Source organism: Mus caroli, unplaced genomic scaffold (genome assembly GCF_978045245.1).
Source record: "Mus caroli unplaced genomic scaffold, Mus_caroli_1 scaffold_2, whole genome shotgun sequence".
Classification (NCBI taxonomy): Eukaryota; Metazoa; Chordata; class Mammalia; order Rodentia; family Muridae; genus Mus; species Mus caroli.
In genome coordinates, this window is record NW_028227257.1 from 120666831 (window position 1) to 120687090 (window position 20260).

The window sequence follows — 20260 nt, forward strand, 5'->3', positions numbered from 1 at the left end:
AACTGTCTCATATCATAAACAGCGAAACAACTCTGAGGAGGCTAGTCAGAGGAGCTCTGTGCAGACACGGGCATGCCTGGAGCCATGTCACCAGTGTTCTCAGCCCACATTTCAAGAATTTAGAGTCACTACAGGCCTACTGGTTTACACCTGTAATCACAGCATTCAAAAGGCTGGAGCAAGAAGATCACCAGAAGAAGCTTGGTCTACATAGAAAATTCTAGGGTAGCCTGGGCTACATGGAGAGCCCATGAACTAAAAAAATAAAAATCAAATGATAATATAGAATTGTTTCCCTGGTTCTGACTCTAACCGCACTTAGCCTTCTCTTGTAGTTGAACAAATCTGCAAATGATGGGAGCTCAATGTCCAGGGCTAGGAGTGTAGCCAACACTGACCTTGGCTTAGGATAATTGCTGGGCCTTGTCTACAGTACTGCAATATTGCTGTCATGAAAGAAAATAGGAATCCTCATCTGAAAGTGGGAATAGTAAGACCCGATTTACCTACTTCTCGGCTGGTTTTCGGGTAGAGTGAGCATATGTGTGTACACTTGGGGAGTAGTGCCGTTGTCTTGCTTGTCATTCTTTCTCATTCAGGCTTCAGTGAAATCTTACAAGCTCAAGTTGCTGCTTCTCAAGGCCTCACAGCATGTTAGGAAGCCACCCTTCAGAGCACTGCCTGTGGGTTAACTAGAATTTAATTAGAAATATGCAAGAGTAAGGGAGGAAGCAGGCTTGTGTGAATCAGAATGTTTCTGCAGTTGGAAGCCTGGACCATGAGGACTTTGCCAGCCTGAGTGCCAGCGGACACAAGTGAGGGCCAAAGGGGAGACTCATTTGTTTGGGAGTAGGGAAAAATGTCTTTTAATTCAGAGTGAGGGCAAGAGAATGTTCTCATCTTCACAAAGACCTGGGTTTTTATTTCTATCACAGAGAGGTACAGATACACTATAAGGTTATATAAGTAAGAGTGGCATCAGTGTTCTATCAGAATTACTACTTTAAAAAAGTCAGTGTAGCTAATGACTCTGACGAGGAGGAAAAGAAGAAGGGCGGGGGGGGGGGGGCACCTTGCAAGGAGATTGTAGTGTTGACAGCAAATACTGAGGGACGTTACAGACAGACCGAAGACATCCAAAGACATCCACAGGTGAGAGTCAGTTGTGCTTCAGAGGCGGGGCTTGCAGATCCTTTTATAGCCCCAAGGCCAGTCATGTGACTGGTGGAAGGAGGTAGGTCTGGTGTGTGGCCAACTAGTTAGCTCGTACCCTGGTCCAAGGAGCCCTTTTGTTTTGTTGTTTGAGTGAGGACAACATGGTATTGAAAGGTGAATTAAAGAGGGACCTGAGAGGGACTTGATTCCTGCCTCAGTGCCTCCCTGTGTCACCTGAGAAAAGTTACAGGCACTCTACATTCAGTCTTGAACAGAGTCCGGGATCAGGAGGGAGTCAAGTCAAAATAACGTTCTGTTACAGCATGTGTAGTAGTTTATTCCTTTTTATTGGTAATATTTCATTTCATACCCTACCACAGTCATTTACCCACTAACGATCACTTGGGCTATTTTTACTTCTAGATTTTACAAACAGTGATGTTAACAAGGGCATACAGTGCTTATATAGCTTTATAATTCAGTTCAGATAATAGATTGACGTGTAAGAATAGACATCACATGGTAACTCTTACGCTTAGCCTTCGTGAGGAGCCCAGAGACGAATGGAAGTGGGGCCTTACCTCACCATGTAAAGCAGTGACAGCTTCACAGAGGAGTAGATATACTGTCTGGTTCAGTCCCAGACCACAGTAACCTAATCTGCAGAGTCTTTCTAAAGGTACTTGGAGAATTGTCTCCAGTACTACACAACTCACTTTTTAGAATGTTTTACTCTTGGTTAGTACTTTGTTTTACTTTACTGAAATATACAGAACATTTTGGCTCATATCTGTGTATTTTTCTGTCAAATAATGGTTCAGAAATATAATGCATGTCATGCTAAGACAGATTTGGGATGTGCATAGAAAGTACACCATTTTGATTGTGATGATCACAATTGAAATCCAGGCCTTGGGCAGTCAAGGTAAGAGCTGTATTACTCCCAGGATCTCATTATAATCCCTGTCAGAGCATTGCTACACAGGGTCCTGACCCTTCCAAGTACAACTTAATGGTCTTACAAGACTCGGGGATATCAGTTGGGGCAAAAGTATGAAATTCAGAAAATAATAAAAAATGAGAAATTACATATTTAAAAGAATAAGTTAATGTATATTAATTAAAATTTATAATTAAAATGAAAATTATCAGTGTCCAAAAGGAAATAACTTGAGAATTTAAGGACATTACTGGGGGGAAAAAAAGAAAAACTGAAGTCTGAACAAAATTCATTTTTGAACAATGAAGTCATAAAATTAAGAATGAGCATCTAAGGGGAAAACACGGATACTTAAGAATAGACTAAATCTTTGCTGTTGTCTAAAGTTCACACAATGATTATTCTCTTTGATGCTAAATTGCCACGGTGTGGGTAAGCTATAGTCAGCTTGTATTTACCTGCAAGAAGGGTGCTTGCTGTTGTAAATCCTCAGGGCATGTCACTCACCTTTGGTCACATTGAACTTAGGAACACATGACGTTGACTTATTGAGCTTTTCTGTTCTTCCTTTGGCAAATCAAAGCAGTTTTCTACTAAAACGTCTAGCTGGAAGTATGCTAGGCCCTCCCTTTCTTATGAAGCTCTTTCAAGTATAATTAACTCCATTTTATTGATTTAGAAACTAAGGCTCAGCTGCCATTGCTGCATGCTGTATAACACAAGGAATCTGGGAAAGAGAGGGCAGTAAAAAGTCAGAGTGACCAGCAGCTTCGTGGGGAGCCAGACACTCAAGCTCATTGTAATTAGAAGCTGGGGAGTTGTGACCTGGAATTAGTCACATACAGCTGTAGGGATAAAATACAGAGGAGGCTACTGTGCAGCTAGCTTTCTTCAGTTGTCCTGGATCTGTTTCATCCAGTTGATACCAGTTGCCTCCATCGTGCCACACTGTGGACCTCAGGTGCACTGGAGGGGCCGTGTGCACCACAGATCCCTTGGCTCTCCAGACCCCTCCTGGGTCTGTTGACGAGAAAGTTGGTGATAGCATCACCAAGGCACTAGTAACGGAAAAGGTCTGAAGACTAGGATGAAACTGACCATCTGGAACAGACAGACCCAGATGCCTGACCATCACAGCCCTGCAGGAGCCACCAAGAGACAAAGAAGCAGGAGAGCATTAAACACAGTGGGAACGTTACCTTTGATGAGATTGTCCACACTGCCTAGCAAATGTGTACCGACCTTTAGCCTGAGAACATCTGGAACTGTTGAGGTGGCCCTCAATACTGCAGTGTATGGGCCGCAGTGTGGATGGCTGCCATCCTATGACATCATAGATGATGTCAGCAGTGGCACAGGGTATGCTCAGCTTATTAAGAAGCAGCAAGCAAAAATATTATAGGACTAAATTAAAAAAACAAACAGCTGGTGGGTCCGTATGATGGCGCTCAGTGTTTGGGCTATGGAAGGGAAGCGTCTCAGATATGAAATGAGCCGGAGCACCAGTGAGAAGGCAAGGGTGGCATGGTACTTGTTAAGAAATACTCTGCTAGCCTCTTTAGGTGGCAAGGAAAGTAGCTCATGGGAAAACAAGCAAAAAGACAGTATGTACTCAAAGTCTCAGAGAATAGAAAAATCTCAAAAGGATACGTCTGAGGAAGAGGACCTGGGGTTAGCCCCTGTCCAGCCCATCTGTGCTGGTCAGCTTCGGTCAGCTTGATACAAAACTAAAGACATCTGGGGAGAGGGAGCCTCAGTTAAGAAATTGCCCTGGGGGAGTAGGGCATTTTCTTGATTACTAATTGGTGTGGGAGGTCCCGGCCCACTGTAGACAGTGCCGTCCCTAGGCAGGTAGGCCTGAACCACCTTACATACAAGGAAGTTGGATAGGAAGGAAGCTGGGTAAGCCAGTAAGCAGGCTTTCTGCATGGATCCCGCTTCCAGGTTCCTGCCTTGGGTCCCCTGACAATGGACTGTAATCTGTAAACCGCAGTGGGCCCTTTCCTCGCCAAGTTGCTTTTGGTAGGTGATACAGCCGAAGAGCAGTGCGGCACAGCACTCTTGTTTAACTTGTTCTCTGGTTCACAGCCTTGGTTGTGGGATGAGACAGAACTTAATTAGGTTATACCATCTTTCAGAGACAAGTAACGTGGTAAATTTCTACAGCCATTATTTCTGTGAGTCGTGCCTTCTTAAGTTTTTTTTTTTTTTTTCATTAGGGTAGGGTCTAATGACTTTGGAATCAAAGCTAGGGTCTTTTACACATTAAACTGAGTTATATGCCAGTCCCTGTGTTTTCAACAGTATAATGTGTGATTTTTTCCCCTACTTTCTGAATAGAGGTGTATGGAAGTTGTAAACTGGTTTTATGAAAAGTTTTATCATTATTGATTATATGAAAGTTAAAAGATTTTCTTTCCTGTAAAAATCACAAATTATTGGGAACTAGATAGATCAATATTTTCCAATGCATTAGATTATATTTGCAGTGACCCAGAATATTTTGGTGCTTAAAGAAGAGGTCCTATTATATAGATTTCATGATCTCTATCAGGGATCTTCTAAGGAATATGACCCACAATTTTTAACCCAGTATTATACCTATGACTATTCAATAAATATGTTTCTAAGCCTTGAAGTCTAGGCTTGGTAGCCATTGTTTGAATTAGTAGCCAGTGTTTTCTACATTTTTGCTTTGACCAGTGGGAAATATTTTCATACATACAGGTATGGATGAGCAGATTATATTTCTATTTTAGGAATACACACACGTATATGTAACAACAATTAAAAAGTCATGAATTTCAAAGAGACCAAAGGCGGTAATACATGGGAGGTATGGAAAGGAATAGAAGAGGAAGGAAAAGTAGTTATACTATAATCTCCAATAAATAAATAAATAAATAAATAAATAAATAAATAAATTAAAAAAGATGTTCTTCTGGAATTCTGACGTAATATCTCCTGTTGAGAGACTGGGCTGTGCAGCCATTGGCGTCCTCAGCACAGTGAACAGGCAGGTCTTCAGCTGTTGCTGTTGCTGCTCTCCCTTGCCATTCTCTGCCTGCTGTTTATTCTCCAATCACAGTGGGACTGTGAATTTGGGAAATAGAGAGCAGCATGTGTTTATTTGTGGACCCTATGCCAGTGATACCTGGATTTAAACAGTGTTGCAAAAGCACAGAACTTTTGTGATTTTTTTTTTTTTAAACTAGGGCTGTTTTGATGAAAATGTGTGAGAAATGATGAAATACATAATTGGGATCACTTGGTATTAACTTTTGAGTAGCTAGTTTAAATGGACATTTTATAAGTCAGCTAAATTTCACTTAATGGAGTTCCTTGATGATAGTCAGATACACACATCGCAGAAGGCATGCAGCATGGTCAGGCTGCAGCTCTGTCATGGAGGAACTGCTGCTTCGCGTGAACTTGCATCAGTTCACAGGAAAACTTGACTAAGGCAGTCCCTTCCCCAAAGCTGCCAGTCCACCCTCTGACAACCTTAAGCCTCCTAATGCGGAACAGATTTTCCCATGCACGATGTCAGCCATTGAGGTCAGGGTGCTGCTGCTCAATCGTATTTTCGACAAGGATGTTGTTACAGTTATTAAACACTTGGAGTATTAGTGACGTGGCTTAAAATTACTCAGTTTTAATCTCCAGTTCAATTTATGCATGCGATTAATAAAAGCCCTACTGGATAAAGCATATTTATATATTATTTTTTGCTCTGTTTTTATGTGTTTTGTTGCTTGAGGTATGGTCTCTGTAGCCCAGGCAGGCCTCAAATTTATGGCAGTTTTCAGCCTTAGCCTCCCAAGTGTTGAGCTCATGTGTAGGAGCCACCACATCTAGCTGTAAACATTGATGGTCTTTTGTTACCTGAGAGGGCGGAGTGTGGTGTAGCCCAGCCTGACTTTGAGCTGTATTTTGAAAGTGACTCTGGAACTGTGATCCTCCTGCCTCTATCTCGAAAGTGTTGAGGTTATCAGCCGCCACACCTGGTTTATATCTTGACCAGATCCAATCCAGAACTCAGTGTATACAAGGTAAGTATTCTACCAGCCAAGCCACACCTCCACCATTATGTGTTATTTTGGGCACACTGATTTGTGTTATTAAAAATATTTGCTGTCCTGTTGAGTTCCATCCTTAAATATTGCAGTTAATTATAACAAAGGGACGTGCTTTTAAGTAGAGTTAAAGGTATAGCCACAGAGAGGATTATTTCAACTAATTCTGGATGTTATAGTGTAATTTTTTTTCTTAAATCCTAAAAGAATATATTCTGGGCTGGAGAGATGGCTCAGCAGTTAAGAGCGCTGACTGCTCTTCCAGAGGTCCTGAGTTCAATTCCCAGCAACCACATGGTGTTTTTTGTTTTTGTTTTGTTTTGAGACAGGGTTTCTCTGTGTAGCCTTGGCTGTCCTGGAACTCACTCTGTAGACAAGGCTGGCCTCGAACTCAGAAATCCACCTGCCTCTGCCTCCCAAGTGCTGGGATTAAAGGCGTGCGCCACCACCGCCCGGCTTCACATGGTGTTTTATAACCATCTGTAATGGGACCCAATGCCCTCTTCCGGTGTGTCTGAAGGGACCAACAGTGTACTCACATTCATTAATACACACATATATATATATATATGTATATATACACACACACACACACACACATACATATATATATACACACATACACACACACATATATATATTCTGAGGGTCGAAAGCATTGTGTTTACTATGTTAATGTAGCTGTACTTATTCTGAAGCTGTTGGTTGCTGATTGTAAGATTAACAGGTGGTAATGGATTGACTTCTAAAAGTATCAAGAACTGGTGTGTGTGTGTGTTTGTGTGAACTGAGATTTTTGGCAAATTAAAAATAAGGACTGTAGTTATAAAAATAAAAGTTTGTATTATGAGTTTGAACTGAAAGTGTTGGTGTGGTGTTTTAAAAAAATGCTATAGTTACTTTTATTTACTCATTTTCCTTGTACAATGTGTGGCCATTCTAACATAGACTTGAGAGAATACCGGTTCTCCAGTCAGGATTTTACATCTTGATAATAACAACAGCAGAAGATGTTACAGTATATCTTAGCTACTTGTTTTTTGTTTGTTTGTTTGTTTGTTTGTTTGTTTGCTATAATAAATTACCTTGACGTAGAGTCACTTAAGAGAGAAAAGAGGGGCTGGAGAAATGGCTCACCAGTTAAGAGCACAGACTGCTCTTCCAGAGGTCCTGAGTTCAATTCCCAGCAACCACATGGTGGCCCCCAACCATCTGTAATAGGATCTGATGCCCTCTTCTGGTGTGTCTGAAAACAGCTACAGTGTACTCATATAAATACAATAAATAAATCTTAGAAAAAGAGAAAGGAGGGTACATGGTATGGGGGGATCTAGGGGGAGGAGCTTGGAGCAGTGTGCTTGTAGTCAAGAAACAGAAAATAGCTCATTTCCTCTTTTCTACTCAAGTACAATATTAGTTTAAGATGCATAAATGAGAGTACACACACCTAAGATGTTCCCAAGAATATAAGACATGTACCGGCTACTTTTTGTGTCACCTTGACATAAACTAGAGACATCTGCAAGGAGGGAGCCTCAGTTGGAGGACAGTTGCCTCGGACAGATTGGCCTTCAGTTGAGAATGTGCCTACTAGAGTGCCTTGTGGGGCGAGTTCTGCCCCTTTGTTTCTTGTTTTGTTTTGTTTGATTAATGGTTGATGTGTGTGGACCCATTCCACTTGGGGCTGTGCTACCCCTGGTCAGGTGGTCTTGTGTGGTCTAAGAAGCAGGCTGAGCAGTACAGGGGGTGAACGCTAGAAGACAGCAGTCCTCCATGGCCTCTGCTTCAGTTCCTGCCTTGAGTTCCTGTTCTGACTCCCCTCAATGATAGACTGTGATCTAGATTTGTAAGGCAAAATAAACCCTTTACTCCCCGAGTTAGGCTTAGTCATGATGTTCTATAGGAATAGCAACCTAAGACATATTACAAACCCAGCTCTACTCATATAAGGGTCCAGATGTTAGGCATATTTATCCAAGGTCATGATTGTAGCCAGATAAAACATGCCCAGTGCAGTGACGGTTGGGGAACTCTGACTTCTTCCTGTTTTCTGTTGTCACTGTCCCGAGGACGTGGGCACAGTGACCTTCCTCTTGGGTAGTCAGATAAACACTGAGTTTTGAGGGACAGGGAAAAATCTGACATGTGGTTGTAAGGCAGGGGGAGGGAACGCAGACCAATGCAATAGGAGTTAAGGTAAGGTTTTGGGAATTGAGTGAATGAGCTGGTAGGTGACTCCAGCTGTGGTGGTAGTATGCTTGGAGAATACGCAGTTTTGAGAAGCTGAGGGCATAACTTAGTGAGTTCAGCGTGCACATGGCCCTGGGCTCAGTGCCCTGCAGTGTGGAAAGGAAAAGCATGGCAGTTTTGCCAAGGTCAGCACAAGAGCCCCAGCCCAAGACGCTTGTGGTTCTTTTGTGACTATGGGGAGGAGTAAGGTTGCACCATCACAACGAGTCTGTACCAAACATGAGGGGAAGAGGGGTGTGAGATGACCAGTCAGGCATGAACAATACTGGAGAGAGTAACATGATACTGACAGCACCAGATGGTTGCAGTAGATGGAGAGAATTTGATTCTTTTGGTAAGATGTGGTTGTGCTTAGATTAGACGCATCCACATTAGTAAACTTTAGTGTGTGAATGGATTCTGCTGCTATTTTTCGACTACTGTGGTATAAACTTTTCTGGGAAATAATCTGCTTACCCTAAGGCTTAAACTAGAAAGTGTGACAAGGGAGAGATTTGATGACCTTATAGGTCTCATTTTAAAGTTTTATCTGTTTTGATTCACTTTTTTCAGCTATGGAGCTTAGCTATAAGTAAATGTGTAATATTCACAAAAAGAACTAAGGAAAAGGGTTTTTGCTCCGTATTAATCCCTAGTATTTATGGAACTTGGGAAAAAGTTAAGAATCATCCTCTACCCTAAAGCAAAGCAAGGAGAGAAGAGTCGTTTCATTGGAGCACTTCCCTTACTGTCTAGGAAAAAGCAAAGCAAAACAAAACAGATTCTTCCTCTGGTTCTCTCCCCAAAGTACTAGCTTTTCCTGAATGGTGAAGCTTGACTCCACTTGGTGAAAGGTGTACATTTCATTGAAAATTTATTTCTGTCTGGAGTTCAGCTTTTCTTTGAATTTATTCAGTCTCAAGTTTCTCAGCTTCTTGTATCATCAGGTTTATGTGTTTAACCGAAAATGTAAATTCTGCAGCCATTCTGTCTATACCTTAAGATATCAGCTCTGTGTCCTCCATCCTCTCCGTCCAAAACGATTACTGAGAATGTTGGAACCTGCTATTCACCCATATGTCCTCAAGTCTTTGCTGATAAATGTGTATTCTCATTTTTTACTGATGTCTCTTCAAGTTTCTTAATGCTATTGAATAACTCAGTGAGTCTCTCTCTCTCTCTCTCTCTCTCTCTCTCTCTCTCTCTCTCTCTCTCTCTCTCTGTGTCTATGCGTGCACAAGTTCCATGTGTACACATATGTGTTTGTGTCTCTTACCTATGCCATTTTTAATTTGTTCTGGATAACTTATGTAAGAACCAAGAATTATGAATGTATGGTAGGGCCTTGCGGTGGTGGTCTGAGCCTTTAATCCCAGAGGAGGCACTGGGATTACAGGATAGCCAGGGTTATGCAGAAAAACCCTGCCCAGAAAAACAAACAAACAAACAAACAAACAGATGCTGTGGTAGGCCAAGACATCCATTCATTACTAGAGGAAAGTTTAGACGAAAGCCGGGAGGAAATTGTCTCGGCACTCTGCTGTTGATTATTAAACAATGATAGTGCCGGCCAACAACATGAATGAGCTGCTTTTCAAAATACATCTGGTCCTTTAGTGGGAAATTGTTAAATGTCCTTGTCATTTTGTGATTCTCTTTGTTAATGGGGATTGAGAAGAAAGCTCTAGAGCTGATGATCATTTATGTGTTTTGCACTATTCTGAGCAACTGCCCCCACCAAGTGCTACCCACTGGCCAACCAGGAGGCACTGTTGGACGTGTGGTTGTGTCCTGTTAAAGTCCCTTTAAGAACACATTTTATCTGGTCATCATCACATTTTCCTGTGCTACATTAAAAAACAATCAAATAAAAACATTACATTTCTCCCTTAAGATATAGAAAGTTATCGCCTGTAATATACAAGCAATATTTTTAATATAAAACTGGAGTAGACAGACCTACAGCGTAAGAATATACGAAGAAATGGGATGCACAAAATCTCATTGCTCTGAGAAGCCACTGTGACCATTTTCGAGAACTCTCCTCAACTTAAGTATTTTCAGTCAGTTCTTATTTTCTTAATATATTATCACACACACACACACACACACACACACATATATATATATATATATATATATATATATATATATATATATGATTTTTCTATGTAGCCCTGGCTGTCCTGGAACTAACTCTGAGACAGGCTGGCCTCGAACTCTGAGATCCTCCTGCTTCTGCCTCCCACGTGCTGGGACTAAAAGGTGTGCACCACCAGTGCCTGACTGTAAATATTTTTATATACCATCACATCAATAAATGTATTTATTTTGTCAAGGCGATCATTCTTCATGCTATTTATGTTCCTTCTCTATTTCACTCTGTATCAAAATAAGACCATTAGCACATAAGTATTTTAGTTTTTATCAAATCATTGGTTTTTTACTCACTAAAATTTTCCTAATATTTTCATGATCTGTTAGCAGCTTCTTTTTTTTTAATGGTTAGATTTTATGGACCATTGTAAGTAATTTAGGAGAAAAGGCTGTATCAGAGACATTTATATGGCTCTAGACTTTCCTTGTTACTTACTTGCTAGGCTATGATCTATGATTGAACCGCACTTGCCCCAATTATTTTTTTTATTGAGCTGGCTTCCTGCTCTGCTTCCTTTTTTATAGTCTTCAAACAAACAAACAAAACCATGTCTAGAATGAATGTGGCATTCTAGCTGTGTCCTACTACAGATGAAATCAAATGGTTTCTTGTAAAAAAAAAAAAAAAGTTGCTGGCACTACCGCCGTAGACATTGCACGCTGCAGGCAGATCAGCACCCTGAGCTACATGACTGCCCCTCCCTTTACGTTGGTAACACACAGTTTTACTGTGCAGTCCAAACCAGACCAAAACTCAGATACTATGGCCTGTTAAAGTGTGACCTACATCTGTCATAGACAAACACTTAAGACTATCTGTGTATGGCAAGCTACTTAACCTTTTTATGACTATTGTAAAAATTAACAATTATACCTGGAGAGCCGGGTGTGGTGGTGCACGCCTTTAATCCCAGCACTTGGGAGGCAGAGGTAGGCAGATTTCTGAGTTTGAGGACAGCCTGGTCTACAAAATGAGTTCCAGGACAGCCAGGGCTACTGAGAAATCCTGTCTTGAGAAACCAAAAAAAAAAAAAAAAAAAACAAAACCAAAAACAAAACCAAAAACAAAAACGAATACCTGGAGTTTATTTGCCTTGATTAAAATAGTGAAGTTACTTATCATAGTGCCTGGTTCAAAAACATTCAACAAATAATGTGATTGTGTTGGGGGAAGGTTGAACCAGTGTTGATCCAGGCAGTGGTTTGCCACAGTGATGCTATGTTTAAGTTCACCTACCACCACACACATATCACTGTAAATGTATGTACATATGTGATTTTTAAAAATTTCTCTTTGAGGATTTTTCTAGTCTTAATATTTGTCATATTTTTAGTTCTGTTTATACCAACTTATTTCATTGTTGAATTGTTGTGTCTTAAGCTTTATATAATTATTCTTTTTATTTACTTCAACAAACTCTCACCTAAAAACAGAGAGTTCATTTTAATTATTTTCAAATTAATAAAAAGATGTATATCGGAAAATTTAAAGAGTAAACAGTAGACCCACATGGTTTTCATTTTAGGACTAGAAATGAGGGTAGGGTGCTGGTCTACTGTGCATCAGGCCCTCCCTGGGTTATATGCTCCAAACTGCAAAATAAAGTAAAACAAATTTTCACTGAGTTGTTTTTAAAGCTTCTTGGTAAGATTGCCGAAGACAGGGGTCATGGTGTTTACCATGGCAAGTGTGTTTGCAGCTCTCTTATGTGCTACCCCAAGGCTTGCTTGGCTGCCAGGCTGCTGTGTTAATAATAAGCCCTGTCTGTCTGTCTGCCTGTCTGTCTATAGTGCACAGGCCTGTCTGTGTGTCTGTCTATAGTGCTATGGATACAAATGGAGGGTTTCGTGGACCATATGTTAGTGATATAATGTAACTGTAGTGTTATTCTAGGAGTTAAGGTGCTAACTGTCATTGTTTAATTGTGGAATATATATATATATATATATATATATATATATATATATATATTCAACAATGGTTCCTATAGGAAGAATGGGTTTTTAATAAGGAAGATGCAAGTACACTTGTAAACAGCTAGGAGTCTCATCAGGGTCAGAAAGGTTCTAAGTTTTATAGATCTATAGTCTGTCACAGCTACTTTGTGGCTATGTGGAAGCAGTCACCATTAGTAAAAGAGAGATTGTTAGATCTTCAGTCTTAGTGACGTGGCAGAGCAGTGTGGTAGCTGTGGTGATGGAGAAACGTGGATAAATTTCAAATTCATAATAGAAATAAAATAGATCTGATAGGTCAGAGGATGGACATGTCTGTGCCATCCCTCTACACGGAGCATCAAGTCCTGACTCCTGTGTGGGGTCAGCTTCATGATTGAAGAATCATTACATAAACTGATTTGTACTCACCCCCCTACTGCCGCCGCACCCCCCCCTTTCAGATTTGTGCCATCTTGTACCAAGGGGTCTTTTTCCTCTTGGTTGACTTATGGACTCTTTTTGGCAGAGCCACAGGTTCGTTTGATCAGATTTTGCTTAATTTTCATTTCACTACTTACTGTGATCCCCCAGTGTACTAGACTGCTTCTCCCATGGATTTAACTGCCATCAATGAACATGGCATGAACATGGCAAAACATTAAAATGGCATAAAAAAATATGTACAGTGAAAGCTTGGACACCAAGTCTCTAGCCCTTTTCCTACAGTTGGCATTTTCTTAGTTTTGTCTACAAACATTCTGCCAACATGCACACATTAGACATTACCTCCATCCCCTTATCCTGAGCACAGAGGAGACTGTGCTGACTAACCCTGTCTTTTTCACTTAACATGTTAGCTAACACAGATCCACCTCTTCCTTTAAAAAAAGGTATAGTCAGTTCGAACTTGAATAGTTCGTATTGATGGACACATTGTTTACTGTTTTGCAGGTGTAACATGCTAATGAACTCATTTATATCCATTTCTGGAAGTGCATTTCTAGTATAAATACCCTTGAAGGCCTGAGCAGGGACAGTGTCAGAGTCTAAAGACAAACCTGATATGAGGGTGACCAGAACAAAGGCAAAGTTTTAAATGTGTTCTTCATTGTTTCTAACCATTTGTTATTTAGAAAGGATGTATTTTTTCCAATTACTACCTGATCCCACTGAGAGGAATGGAATATTTATCTTAGTTCATCTCTTAAACTGCGTCCATATTTTATATAGGGTTAAACAACTTCTCTTAGATACATGGCTTATTTGTTGAATACATAGCTTGCTGCTGTTTTCTAGAACAGCCATCACAATTTCTACTAAAATTTGAGTTGTCTTTCTTAGTTGAACAAAGCTTTGGTCTTTTGTTTGTTCTTTGGAGTGTCTCATGTTTGGATTAGTTAATCAGACATTGTCTGTCTTTATCTTTCAAATCTTTGTATCTTTGTTAGAAATCTCTGAGCTTAAACCCATAGATTGATTAGACCTGTGGTTTAGTTGATCTACAGACATGTTCTAATCCTTTGTTATTATTCTCATATATCTATTTGTCTAGGATAACTTCTTCCCTACAAATATTTTCTTTCAAAGGAGTGCTTAATCTTTTGGATAGAAAAAGATACCCCTGAATAGATTATTTATTGAGTAATAAATATAAAAGCCAGTGATTTGCTTTTGGATTATTTTCTCATTTTCAGGTCTCTTGAGATCTCTTAAGTAAATTTTTAAAAGATTTATCAGAAACCTGTAATTTAGCACGGTGTGATTTGGGCCATGGAGAAAGCTCCCTTGGCAGAGTGATTGCCTTGCATGTGTGAGGGCCTGAGCTTGGATGCCAGTATCCACTTAAATGCTGGTCCTAGCAGCATGTGTCTGTTACTGCAGAGAGCTCCAGATTCAGAGAGGGACCCTATCTCAGATGAGGTTACTAAGGTGACATTTGACATTCTTGTGCTCAAGTACACTTGTGAAGACACCTATCCAACACATGCATATAACATACACACGTGTGTGAAAACACACACACACACACACACACACACACACAGAGCCTTACTCTAAAGTCCAAGCTGACCTGGAATTCTCTCTGCAGCTCAAGATAGACTCAGATTTGGGACAGTCTTCCTGAGCCTCTGAATTGCTGGGATAGCAGGTACAGGCCACACTGGTGGCTTAGGAGTTTTATTGGTTAGGAGAGGGTTGTCTTTTAACTACCAAGTGTGGAAAACTTACTGGGACTTGCAGTTAACTTCAGTTCCGGCACAGAAGCAATCTTGGGAATCCAAAACTGAGTAGTAGATCAGACTGAGCACAGAGCCTCATCATCTGACTTCTTTTCAGGATGTAAACAGGCAGCCAGCTAGCTGCTCATGGTTGTAGCTCAGTGCGAACTGACAAGGAAATAGTGAAATACTTTTGTATATTTGTATTTGAAATCATAGCAGACTGTCTAGTTGCTTGAAATAACATTTTGAAAAATAGTAAGATTTTCCTTCTTTCTTTTTCTTTTTCTTTCTTTCTTTTTTTTTTTTTGTTTTGTTTTTCGAGACAGGGTTTCTCTGTATAGCCCTGGCTGTCCTGGAACTCACTTTGTAGACCAGGCTGGCCTCGAACTCAGAAATCCACCTGCCTCTCCCTTCCAAGTGCTGGGATTAAAGGCATGCGACACCACCGGCTCCTTCTTTCTTTTTTCCTCCCTCCCTCCATATCTCTCTCTTTCTCTCTCTCTCTCTCTCTCTCTCTCTCTCTCTTCCTTTCTTTGTTTCTTTTGTTTTGATTTTTTTTTCTTTTTTTTTTTTTTTTTTTTGCTGTCCCATGAACTCACTCTGTAGACCAGGGTGGCCTCAAACTCAGATCTGCCTGACTATGCTTCCCCAGTGCTGGAATTAAAGGCGTGCACCACCTGCCCAGCTGATAAATGTTTCTTAATAAAATTATTTGCCCATGTATATATTATACCCACAAAGTAATGGTGTTTCCTGTCTGGTAAGATCTTGATGCCACATACTTCCCACAGTCTTTTAGTAGAAACATTTTTGTTTGCTGTTTGGCCATTATTTCTGTCTGCTACCTGATATCTTGGAGCTTTATATATTCAACTTTTTGATCAACTAAATGATTTTTAAAATTTGTTATTATTGTGTGTTTATGCACCACAGCACAGCACAGAGGTCAAAGGACAGTGTTCTGGAGTCATTTCTCTTCCTCCTTGTGTGAGTTCTAGGGATTGTGTGACAAATGCCTTTACCTGCTGAGCTACACTTGTTGGCTATAGAATCCTTGAATGGGACCATCTTTACAACTTCTAGAAAATAATAAACTTATACCACTGTGTGGTTAGTGGATCCACTAAGGTAAGAGACAGGCAGTGACTGTCCCTTGATCCTCTTCCTAATTGGCATTATATTTAAAAAGGAAGGAGCCAAGTGGTGGTGGTGCATACCTTTAATCTTGGTACACTGGAGGCAGGGGCAGGGGCAGGGGCAGGTAGATCTCTGAATGTAAGGCCAGCCTGGTCTACAGAGAGAGTTCCAAGACAACTAGGCCTACACAGAGAAACTGTGTCTTGAAAATGAAAGAAGCAAACAAGTAAGAACCCCAGAAAATGGAAGGACTCACTGATTCTGTTTTGGTACTTTGGCTTCCCACAGAGAACTTTTGGAGTGTTAGCAGAGTTTCCACTGTTAGTAATACTTCCCGGGAACACAACTAAAGCCTGTTCCTTTACAGATGGACGTTTAACCGGCACTGCCCACAGGAGCCGGGGACCCATTGGCACTGTTTGCTTCCAAACCTACATTTGTAGATATTTTTGCAATAACTTGTTAGCTCCTCATACACCCAGTGAGGAGATGAACCCCAGGATCTCCCATGTGGTAGGGGAGCACCCCACCTCTGAGGAATACTCCAGATCAAACCAGTACTTTAAAAAAAACAAAAAAAAAACTGGTACTGTATAGCCCTGGCTGTCCTGGAACTCACTCTGTAGACCAGGCTGGCCGCAAGCTCAGAAATCCACCTGCCTCTGCCTCCCAAGGGCTGGGATTAAAGGCGTGTGCCACTACGCCCAGCCTAAACTGGTATATTTTTAATAGTACAATATTGGTGCATATGAAACAAGGAAGTTAGCTGCTATGTTGATTCTTTTAATCAACATGTCTCCCTTCCCTATTGCACCTGATGAGGCTATGCCTACCAGGTGTCAGTGTTCCGAACTCCTGTGGTTACACAAAAGAATATTTGATATGCATGCGTGTGAGCAACAGATCTGATCGTTGGTTTCTTCTTTGTACAGAAAGTCATGTGCAAAGAAGATTTTTGTGGCCTTTTTGGTTTTTTCACAATCCTGATGATAGTACGTCCTCAGGATTGTTACAAATTAAGGTCACTTTAGAACACAGAAGTGAGTTTATCTTTTCTAGCATGAACACTGTGACAAATGACAGCTGCATGCCACTTATTTCAGTTTTACACAATTAGGAAAAATTGTATAATATTAAATTCTTAGAGGTACTTTGACCAAATAGATCCAGTATAATTTTTCCATTTACTGCATTGGCTTAGGCTTGTAAAATGAGCTTGAATCATTGTATTATTGTAGTTGTTTAGAGTTACTTCTTTGAAGAAAACCCACCTGGTGTGAGTGCTGGGAGCCAGGCTTAGGTCCCCCAGAAGAGTGGAAAGTGCACTGAACTACAAAGTCATCTCTTCAGCCCCCAATTTTGTACTATAATATTATGTTAAGTTTCTAGTTGTAGTAATTTTTACCCTAATTTATTCTCTCCCTCCCTCCTTCCCTCCTCCTCTCCCTCCCTCCCCTCCCTTTCCTCCCTCCTCTCCTCCCTCCCCCCATCTATCCCTCCATCTGGGAATGTAGTCTAGGCTGGATTTGAACGTCTGGGTCTTCACCTTCTGGGCACAGCCTTCTTGATAGATGAGACTATAAAACGCACCACTAATCCTGGCAGCTGGTCAACTCTCTAAATAACGAAGTCTTAAGTCATACCTTAGAAACTATGTAATTTTTTTTTCTTTTTTGGTTTTTGGAACAAGGTTTTTCTTGGAGCCCTGGCTGTCCTAGAACTTGCTCTGTAGAGCAGGGTGACCTGTTTCAGAGTGCTGGGCTTAAAGTCATGTGCTACCACTACCTGGCTAGAACTGTATAATCTTATTGATAACCTCAAAAGATGCACTTACATGTATTTTATAGTTTACCCCAGGAAAATGCTAGGGAGGGAAATGGTGTTCTCATAGTGCATTCACTCATCTTAACTTTGTGATTATAAAGGCAGATAGAAATGTTGGTGATGGTTTGAATCCCAACAAAAAGGATGTTCTTAAAGCAAAGTCAGAATGGAAGGTGGGCGGTTACAGGAGCAGAGTCAGATGGGAGCTCTGCCCCTGGTAGAATCTGAAAGTAGGTCATTCCTACACATCTAAATGTTTTTTGTCCTAACAAGTTTTTCTTCAATTACTTGATGAGTTAATTTTACCGATTTGTAACTACTCTATCTTCGTCGAATACTTACGACAGCAGACTATTTTATCATCTGTTTTTGTATTATAACGTATTTAAAAAGTTTTACAATAAAAGTCCATATACAAAGATAGCTATGAGCTGTTTACTTGGAAGGGAAAGTGAAGGGATTACAGAAAAATACAGCAGGCTCCTCTGTAGTTAGAGCAGCCATGGAAAGAAGCTTGGTGGCTACCCCATGGGGCTAACACAGCCAACATCTGTTTGGCTAAGCAATGGAAGAACATGACACAGATATATGCGGAGCCTGTGAATACTAATGTGCACTCTAGATATCCCTTTGGTTTCTTTTTACCACCACCTATATTCACTGGTAATTATAGAAACAAATTTTTGCTTATTAAGACAAGCTAGTCTGGATGTGATGGTTCACACTCATAGCCTCAGCTCTTAGAAGGCTGAGGCAAGAAGATTGCCAGGAGTTCAAGGTCAGCCGGTCTCTGCTGTGAGACTTTAGTAAAAACCAAAACAAACAAAACAAAAGCCAGAAACCTAGATCCCTGCTAACAGCGAGAGTGTTAGACCCTCACTACCCATTTCCATTTGCTTCTTTGATCTCAGCATCTTTATGTTACTTAAGATCTGTCACCCTCATATAGACACACATCGAGGCAAAACGTAAAATAAAAATAAATTATTTTTAAAAATTAGAATTGATGAAAAAATAATTTCTGAAGAAGGTGTTAGCCATAGGTCTTGGCCATACACCTTAAAGGGCATTTTTTCTGTATCTGACCCTAACCAGCCTTTAAACATTGGTCGATTTAGCCATCAGTAGGACCTCTGTCTTTTTCCTAGACAAATACTGATAAAGACCAAGATTCTATAATAACGTGAGATACATACCATAGTAGTTGCATCTAAGGAGGTGATTGGCGGCAGTACTGGGATTTTAAGAGTAGCTACTGAATTGTATAGGAAGCTTTTTGAAGTGGTCTCACTCAAAATGCTTAAGAGAGCCACAAGATTCCCGTTCTCTTGTGATTCCTTTATCAAGAAAATATGTGTGTGCTTGAACTCACTTGATGCTTCAGCATTAACCTTGTACTTAAGCACTCTAAATCTCAGGATGTGATTGAACAACTTCTTCAAGAAAATCTATTCTGTCTGAATTGCCAATAGCATATAATGCAGATACTTATTTTGTAACAAGATTATTATTGGTGAGAGCTTACATGTGATGAGTCGTAAATTCACTAATAGATGAGCACTATCTTTTCTTCTTTTTGCTTAATTCATAAACTTTGTGATTTCTGTGCTTAGTTGGGATATTAAAGTGACCATGGTCTGTTAGGTCCTCTTGCTTGAATATCACCATTTCAGTGAAATTGTAATCTATGTTAGATTTAATCTACAGCAGCGAATTGCATTAATAAGGATGCTAAGAAGTGATTTGGTCATTATAAACAGTTCATACTAAGGCTATTGAAACCATAGTGGAAACTTGGCTCTAATAAAACTCTAAAGAGGGGTCTCTCTCTCTCTCTCTCTCTCTCTCTCTCTCTCTCTCTCCCCCCCCACCTCCCTCCCTCCCTCCCTCCCTTCCTCTCCCCCACCCCATTCCTGGAAGTTTCTGAGTCATCCAGACATAAGATGCTTCTGTCCAGAGTGAGAAGATGAAGACACCGTTTGTTTATATTGATGTCTTCTTTCTTTTCTTGCCCTCTCAGCCTCCCTCCTATTTTCTTCCCCTACTGTCCTTCCTCCTTCCTCATTACAGGGGATTTCCCAGTGTTGCTCAGGTTTGCCTTTAACTAGCGAGACCCCATCTCAGCATTTGAGTTTATAAGCGTGTACACCCATGCTCAGCCTGTACTGCCTTCTTCCCTTGCCATGGTGGTTCTCACCTTTTCTGACCTTGTGACCCATACAGTGCCCATGCTATGGTGACCCCACCACCACCACGAGGATATTGCACTGCTACTTTATAACTGTAATTTTGCTACTGTTATGAGTTATAATGTAAATATCTGAGCTGCAGGATATCTGATACGCAGTCCCCACACACACACTAAAAGAGGGTCACAGGTTGCTAACAACGGCTTCACAGTAATACAGAACAGGGCCTAAGAACCTTGAGAAGAGTGAGAGTATCAATTTTTCCCAAGTTGATGACCTCACACACTTGCATGAATCTAGGCCATTTTATAGATGCACAAAATGAGATTGATTAATGGATGTGGTGCCCCTAGAATTCAGTTTGCTCCAAGCTGAGTTGCAGGGACACATGCA

At 40.7% G+C, this 20260-nt stretch overlaps 1 protein-coding gene across 26 annotated transcripts in view; it reads left to right on the plus strand.

Moving 5' to 3' along the window:
• The window catches only part of Baz2b (bromodomain adjacent to zinc finger domain 2B), a 390581-nt gene that overhangs the window by 261745 nt on the left and 108576 nt on the right, over positions 1-20260 (plus strand). The gene's annotated exons all lie outside the window — the stretch shown is intronic.